Genomic DNA, 8,963 nt, shown 5'->3' with positions numbered 1-8,963 from the left:
ATATGAAGATGTTATACACTGTAGTTTTCTTCTGCTTTCTGGAATATATCTCCTAAAATATCTATATTTTCTAATCCATATTCATTTTCTTCCCAGTTTTATCCTTTTGGATGATCATAATTTACCTGGGTCTGTTAGTTATCTAAAACTGAATGAATGAAATCTCCTTGACAGTCTTTTTTTTTTCTTTTCCTGGCAACTATTTTTATTGAAGATATATGTCTTCTATATTTAATTATCTTGTGGCATGAGAGTGATAGGAAGCCAAAACCATGGTTAGTATGAGATTTGTGCCATTTTTCCTCAGAATTTTTTTTTTTTTTTTTTGAGAGAGAGAATGTGGATGTGACAGAGAGAGCAGTTTGGGTGGGTGGAGGGTGGTTAGAATGGAGAGGGAGAAAGAGAATCTTCAACAGGCTCCACACCCAACATGGAGCCTATGGCAGGGCTTGATCTCAAGACTCTGAGATCTTGACCTGAGCAGAAACCAAGAGTCCATCGCTTAACCAACTGAAATACCCAGGAACCCCCAGCCTCAAAATTTTTTGCAGCTGAATCCATGGGATTGGGAATTTTCCTGTCTCTAAGAGAGGTATCCTTTTAAGTGAACCTTTAGAGTGAACTAGCAATTTTCCTAATATTTGAATTAATAGTTTTTCCTTTCATGTGCATTATTAATCCACATGTATTTTTTCCCCTTGTGTTTAATTATCATCCGCTGTTATGAGGTTATCATGCTCTATGTCCTATTCTTTCTAATCAGAAACAAAGTAGAGAGAGGTTTACATCTTTATTGAACATATTCTCCAGCCTCCTTTCCCTTTCTAGTTTGTGAAGGCAAATGGCCCTCATGTCTGTTCTTTCTTGTCCTTCTTGCAATTTAACCACACTTCTAAGCTGAACCTTTCCTGGTATGAACCACTGGGCATTTCTTCCATTCACTCTCTGCATCATTATCCTGTTTTTACAAGCTAAGGAATGATGAATTGGCTCTCAATTCAATTTGGACTAAATTACATTACATGTGACATATTATACATCACTATTTAATATTATATTGGGACCTATCTTACTTGTATCAGAGATGACACTTTTTTCCAGTTTCCCTTTTGCTTATTTTGGTATACATTTTTAACGTGTACACTCTTTTTTTTTTTTTTTTTTTTTTAATGTCTGATCTTATTTATTTGTCACTCTTAGAAAATCTCATTTTTGACTGGACTCAGACTTAGAGGTAGAAGCTCTCAGAGAGGACAGCCTCCGTCTCTTGGCAATCTGTTCCTGGCGTTTTTCTTTCGCCTCCTTCATTCTCTTGGCCAAAAGTTTAGCATATTCTGCAGCCTCTTCCTTGTTTATCTTAGTGCGCTGTTTCTTCAGAGCAATACGCCGACGTTTGTGTTGGAGGACACGTGGAGTAACAAGACGCTGTATCTTGGGCGCTTTGGTTCTAGGTTTCTTACCTTCTTTGTTTAAGGGCTTTCTCACAACATACTGGCGGACATCATCTTCTTTAGAGAGATTGAAGAGTTTGCGGATTCTGCTGGCTCTTTTGGGCCCCAGGCGTCGAGGCACAGTAGTATCAGTGAGTCCAGGAATATCCTTCTCTCCTTTCTTTACAATGACCAAGTTGAGAACACTGAGATTGGCATCCACGATGCAACCCCGAACAGATTTGCGCTTTCTCTCTCCCGTCCTCCTTGGTCTGTAGCAGGAATGCCCCTTACTCAGCAGCAGGCGGACACGGCCATGGGTCAAGACACCCTGCTTCATGGGGAAGCCTTGTTTGTCATTGCCACCACTGATTCGGACCACATAACCCTTCCATTCTTCACCGAGGGCGTCCGCAGCAACTTCTGTGGCCATACGCTTCTCATAAAAGGTTCGAAGTTTGCGTTCATCGTCCACTTCAATGAGTTTCTGGCAGCCAGTAGCTGGGAAAGATGTTCAGCTTCATCCTGAAGCAGCCTAACGCCTCCAACGTGTACACTCTTTTAAGATGCACTTCTGACTCACTGAGCTAGAACAGTAGTTTATTTATACAAGAGGACACTGAGATTTAAGGGAATCCTCTGTTAATTATATGGGACCATACATTCTTGTCACTTATATAAGTGACAAGGTCTAAGATCTAAGGGTTAAGGTCCTGAGTTGTAAAATGGGTACAATTATACATGCTTCCTTGTGTTATGAGAATTTAATGAATATGAAACCCATAAACACATTGCCTGGATGTTATTTATGATTGTTCCTAATAGTAGTAATATTTAAATTTTGAGATTTTTCTATGTGAGGGTCAACTTATTAATCTTGTATTTTTGAAGAGACAGCAGAATGATCAGTCAACCATTCTCTACTACCTGACAGAGTTCAGTTATCATTGGAAAATTTTATCAAGAAGAAAATAAATGAAACTAGTATCCTGAATGTCAAATAAAGAATAATCACCTCTACCAAAGGGTGTTGACATAGGTCAATCATTATAACATTTTAATCAGGCTGACAAAGTTAGAAATAAAAACTATGAAGTAAATAAGGCAAAAGAAAAATTAAAATTTTGACTCTTTAGTCCCATTGCAGCAAATCTGTAAAACAAACCCATTACTAGGTAAGACTATAATCAAAATTAAAGAAATAGGAAATGGGTAATATATATGTTTTATTAACAATGTCAAAAACAGAACACACATAGCCATTTTAGATAACATAGTAACAAAGAGTCCCTTTACTGATGGCCTTGACCTTACATCATTCATCTTTGCTGTCTGCCACAAGTAAAGACTTAGGTTAACCTCCAAGAGCAAAATATGCTGGACTATGGTTTCTCTTTAGAGCTAGATTTAATGTATCTGAAGAGAGGCATGATGGAGGTAGATGTTATTAAGCAATAATTAATAATTAATTAGGTATATCTGGCTGAATATATCCTTAACTCTGTAACTAAATATTTTGATCTCAATAGTCAATGACTAAAAAATTATATCACATTATATTAGATCCCAAATGCCATTCTTTGAAGTATCTATCCATTTTCTCTATAAGATCACCAGTGTTTCTCAGGGCTCATTTATCTAAGTATCTTGATATTTCTCAGTTCTCAGGAAATCAATTCCTCTCTCTCTCTCTCTCATTCTATCTTTCTCTTTTCTAATTGGACAGGAATTCATCCAACCCACTCTACCACTGTTCCCCCCAAATCTGACTGTCTACTGCTATATATTAGAGGTCCCTACTCCACTAACTTCTGGAGCCACTGAGGACTCCTGAGGCTTCCATAAATACTGCTTCCCTGGGGTGACAACTTAAGGGCCAAGTCTTGACAACCTCATAGACTTAGTTCTGTTAACTCCATGTCCATCTTTAGGCTCACTACTATTGAACATTGTATCTTTGAGTCTGTTAAAACAAAGGTTTGGCCATGACTGAATCACCAGCCTCCACTAACTGAGGTGATTCTCAAACAAAGGGGAAGATGCTGCTTCCTTCAATGAGGTGCCCCCAACACACGCAAACACACACACACACACATACACACGTAACTAGGGCCCCAAAGTTTACCAATTTAATGATGCAAGGTAAGCTCCTAGAGTCACTCACATAGCTATTTTCTCACAAGTGCACCCCAAATTCCAGGCTGGCTGGGTTAGGTGGTAAATCAATATCCATCCTTAAGTTGGCCTATACCAACATTATCCATTTCATGTTCTCATGCATCATCCATGACCCTTTCCTGACACCTCTCCTTGGTTGGAGTTTCCATTGTCTGACTATAAATATGTATTGAGTGCTTCCTATGTGTGAGGCACTGCTCAAGCAATGGTACATAAAACAGAAATAGTCTACCATTTGTTTTGATCATTTTGACCCTCAAAAAGAAGGGGTAATACCTTCCAAACATTTTTCTCCTCAAAGGTTCTTCTACCTCATATATATTTATGTATTCAAATAGCTCTGTACGATCAACCAGGTAGAATCTAAGTCCCAATTAATATATTGTGTAAAGAATTGTACAACTCCAAATATCTACAGAGTCTGAACTCCAGATCGCTACTCAGTCCAAAGTTTTTTACACGTTAGTGGTGCACCAAGAACAGGGCAGTGGGAATGGTCTACACTGGGTGCAGGCAATCAGTAAATAAGTACATAAATTTGTTCTAGTTGTTTTTCTCTTTGTCATCAACAAACGCCAGCCATTCTAAATAATCTCAGGGTTAAAATAGCATTCTGAGGAAAAAAAAAAAATGTTTTGTTGGTCTTGGAGTCAGAAAATTTTTTTCTGTAAAGGGTCAGATAGTTAACATTTTGGACTTTGGGGAATGTAAGATCTCTGTCACAATTACTTACCCTGCCAATGTAGAGCAAAAGCAGATGTAGACAGTACATAAATGGATGGGAGTGTCTGTGTTCCAATAAAACTTTATTTACAGAAATAATCAGAGAATGAAATTTGACCTGCAGGCTAGTTTGTGGCCTAAATTCCTAAATAATATTGTATTTACTGATGAGTTCTAACAATAACTATAAGCTTCAAATTAGCATATTTATGAAAATCAATTCAGAGAACTCCTTAGTTCTCTAGAGGCACTGACATGTGCAGACTCAACTATGTGGTTTCATTTCTAGGGTAAGTTCCTACCAGTAAGGAATCATTTGAGCTTGCATCTGCCTCGGTCTGGCCTCAAACCACCATGACTACATACTTTTACAATTAAACATACATTTAAAACAAAAGTGATGTAAGGAGGAATAAACAGAAGCTGGTCACTTTTGTTATACTATTTCAAGGTTGGCAAACTATGGTGACAGCCAGCAAGCTAAGATTGACTTTTTCCCTTTTGTCAGTATTTGAAAATTTTCGAAGTAAGAATAATGTTTTAAAATATGTGAAAGTTACATGAAATTCAAATTTCAGTGTCTATAAATAATGTTTTATTAGAACATAGCTACACATTTTTGTTCATATATTGTTACAACAGCTAAATTGAGTGGTTGCAAGAAAAATCATGTGACCAGGGTGCCTGAGTGGCTCAGTTGGTTAAGAAGCTGCTTTTGGCTCAGGTCATGATCTAAGGTCCTGCAATGCCCACATGGAGTATGATATGGGGCTCCTTGCTCAGCAGGGAGTCTGCTTCATCACTTTCCCTCTGCCTGTTGCTCTCCCTGCTTGTGCTCTCTCTCCCTCTCTCCATGTGTCAAATAAATAAATAAAATCTTTAAAAAAAAAAATCATGTGGCCAGCAAAGCCTAAAATATTTATCATCTGGCCCTTCACAGAAACATTAGCTAATCCCCATTCTATGTAACAGAAAATTTTTGTCTTTAAAAGTTGAAAATAGAAAAATATAAAAGTTGAAATAGAAAAACAAGATATGAATGGTAAGGTGTAGTACTTCTATTTGGTAAATATATTTTAGTTTATACATGAGATATTTTTTGAGATTGAATAATTAAAATTGAAAGTATTTTTTACTTGTTTTAAAAATAAAGAAGGAATAAAACTAATGCTTAATACTATTATACACTGTATTGGTGTGCTAGGGCTACCAAAAAATACCACAGACAGTGGCTTAAACAACAGAAATCAATTTTATTACTGTTCTTAAAGGCTGGAAGTCCAAAAAAAAATCGGCAGGTTTGGTTTCTTCTAAGACCTTTCTCTTTAGCTTGCACATAGCAGCCTCCCTCTTATATCTTCATGTGATCTCCTCTGTGTGCACATATTCCCAACTCTGTTCAAATTTCCTTTTCTTATAAGGACATCAGTCAGACTGAATTAGGGCTCATCCTAATGACCTCATTTTAGCTTGCATCTCTTCAAAGGCCTTATTTCCAAATACAGTCACATTGTATGTACTAGGGGTTGACACTCAACATATGAATTTGGAAGGGACATAATTCAGCCTATAACATACATGATGAATTAAAAATATAGTCTTAGCTTTTAAAGCCTGAAAGGAAATAGGATTGCATACATTCATTTTATAGCTTAGAGACAAAGGTCTCTTCAAGGCAAGATAGCAGTGAGACCATGGGGGCCCAAAACTAAACTCAATGCTCTTTCCACTTTAGTTTACAGAGTATTTTTTCTTATTTCTTTAACTGGCTACCACTGAAATAGCAACTTGCAAAATGTCATTATTTTGGTGTTCTCATTTTAGTTTTCTCCCTATACATTATGATACATATTTCTATTACCATACTATGCAAAACATCAATTTGGAAAAGTATCCATCAAGAAAAATAAAAATAAAAGACCTGGAAGATCAGTTATTGGATAGAAATGCTGACAGGAACCTGACAGGAAAAAATTGTACTGGAAAGCAATGATTTTAATGATTATAAAGGGCTTTATCCTTCCCATCTGTGCCCCAAGCTGCCTTTTAAGGAAGTAGAATATATTCGTGATAATTTGAGAAAAACTTCTGATTCAAGGGAAAATCAGCCATCATGTGTTTTCCATAAAACACAGCAATTTGAACTGTATACTAAGAGGATAGAAATATTTGTGAAAGAAAAATGTAATTTTAATTACTAAAATTAAAGGATATGCACAACAGGAAGATGATTATTTCTAAAAGAGGAATATTTAAAAAAAAATTCCTGCAAATTTCTCTGCAAATTCCCAATTTCTAAAAGTCATTTAGTAATCACTCACAAATGAAAAACACACTGTTATCTGAATTTCAGGTTTATTTATAAAGATGTCAGAGCATTTCAAAATGCTTGATGCTTATCACATACGTAAGTTCATGCAGTAGGCAGTGGGATAAGGGGAGGCATTTTCATATAAAACCTAACAAAGAGTGATCTCAAAAACATAGTTTAGATTTTCCAGATAAGTCAGAAGCACATAGTGCCTATTTTTTTAAAGGGTTAGGGTGACCCTGATTTTGCAGACACCATATTTTACTGTACAAATATCCAGGACTCATTCCGGAGTTTCAAGTCTGTTGACAGAAATGGGCAAGGTGTACTTTAAAAAGTAAGGATCACTGGCTGATTTCCCTGTATGTGTCCTCACAGCTTAACAACATTTTAGACCCTTGCCCTATAACATCTCAGCTACTGGAATTTTGGCCTCAATTTTGTTCTGTTCTTTTTTATAATCCCTCACGTGGATGGCATAAATTAGGGGGATTAATAATTATTATGGAACACTTTAAAGCACACTAATTAAATTTGTAATTATAACTGAAGTTCTGTTTTGTTTTTGTTTTTGGACATAATATCTTGTTTTGGTTCTTTTTCTTCTACTGAATTGAGTTGCTCTACCATATTTTCCTGAAGGATTTGCTGTTAGTAGCCTGTAAAAAAATGAAAGGGCTTCTCATAGAATTTTAGAGATCTAACCAAAACAACCATTTTTAGAATCAAAGAAACTGAGATGAAACAAAATGAGTTATTGTTCTCTTTTTTAAAAAGATTTATTTACTTGAGAGAAAGAGAGCAGCCTGAGTGGGTGTGGGGGGAGACAGAGGGAGAGGGAAAGAGAAAATCTCTAGCAGACTCCCTGCTGAGTGTGGAGCCTGATGTGGGGCTTGATCTCATGACCCTGAAATTATGACCCTGAACTGAAATCAAGCGTTGGATACTTAGCCAACTAGGCCATCCAGGTGCCTCAAGGTGATGTTCTAATGCTATATGATGAATATTGTCAGAGCAAGGACTTGAATCCATGTCTGGTAATTCTTCATGTTATTCTTTCTGTGATGCCTTGCAAAATATAAACCTCCAGACATGTTAATGGTCTCTAAAAGAGTAACATCGAGTTTTTTTCAGTGGAAGAGTAAAGGGTTTTTTGTTTTGTTTTTTTTTTTTTTTTAATTCTCTTATCTTTATAGAAGTTCCTGTTATTTCCCTCCTGGAATTTTGATCCTCAACAAGATATAGTTTTGATTTTCAAAGTGTAAAGAAAAAATATTTGGGAGGACTCATGTTATCACTTTGCCTTGAGAGGAAAAATCATCAAACAGAACTTTGGTGAAGGAAGACTTAAAGTAACATTGCATTCTAGAGACTGGATCTCCAGTTTTCTAGATCCTTAGAAATTTTCAGTGGTATGCTTTGTGATGATGAATTAAATCTTGTGAACTGATATAAAATATACTGACCAAAAACTGATTTATAAAGAAAGTCCATTGACTAACTTGTAATAAAAAACTAAAACTTCCAAGAAGAGAGTATTTATGTTAACTGAGAGGTAAATAAAAGAGATGCCAAATTATGGGGCACCTGGGTAGCTCAGTGGGTTAAAGCCTCTGCCTTCCGTTCAGGTCATGATCCCAGGGTCCTGGGATGGAGCCCCACATCGGGCTCTCTGCTCAGCAGGGAGCCTGCTTCCTCCTCTCTCTCTGCCTGCCTCTCTGCCTACTTGTGATCTCTGTCTGTCAAATAAATAAATAAAGTATTAAAAAAAAATAAAGAGAGATGCCAAATTATAATTGAGTGGTTGCTCCGAATGATTTAATCAACATCAGGCAAATTAGATAACTTAAATTGTTAGCTTTGGCAGTCTGTTCATAACCTGATTTTTGACTCAAACTTATTTACAAATTTTAGTTTCTGTGAAATAATGAGACACTAAGGCACAGAGAAAGTTTAAAAAGATATATATATATATTTTTAAGATTTTATTTATTTATTTGACAGAGAGAAATCACAAGTAGATGGAGAGACAGGCAGAGAGAGAGGAGGAAGCAGGCTCCCTGCTGAGCAGAGAGCCCGATGCGGGACTCGATCCCAGAACCCTGAGATCATGACCTGAGCCGAAGGCAGCGGCTTAACCCACTGAGCCACCCAGGCGCCCAAAAGATATATTTTTTGTGTGTGTGATATTAATACTTCACACAAACTTTTTTTTTTTTTTTTAAGATTTTATTTATTTGTCAGAGAGAGCGAGCGAGAGCGAGCACAGGCAGACAGAGTGGAAGGCAGAGTCAGACGGAGAAGCAGGCTCCCTGCGGAGC

General features: G+C 36.8%; 1 pseudogene across 1 annotated transcript; it reads right to left on the bottom strand.

Moving 5' to 3' along the window:
* Window positions 1–1,146: 1,146 nt before the first annotated feature.
* LOC309864473 (small ribosomal subunit protein eS6 pseudogene) lies at window positions 1,147–1,954 on the bottom strand (annotated as a pseudogene). Its single transcript has one exon. The product of its transcript is annotated as a small ribosomal subunit protein eS6 pseudogene (transcript).
* Window positions 1,955–8,963: the final 7,009 nt, after the last annotated feature.

This window comes from Mustela nivalis, assembly GCF_964662115.1.
Source record: "Mustela nivalis genome assembly, chromosome: 5".
Lineage (NCBI taxonomy): Eukaryota > Metazoa > Chordata > Mammalia > Carnivora > Mustelidae > Mustela > Mustela nivalis.
Note: the sequence above shows the minus strand (reverse complement) of the source record. Positions and strands in the feature narration are given on the sequence as shown.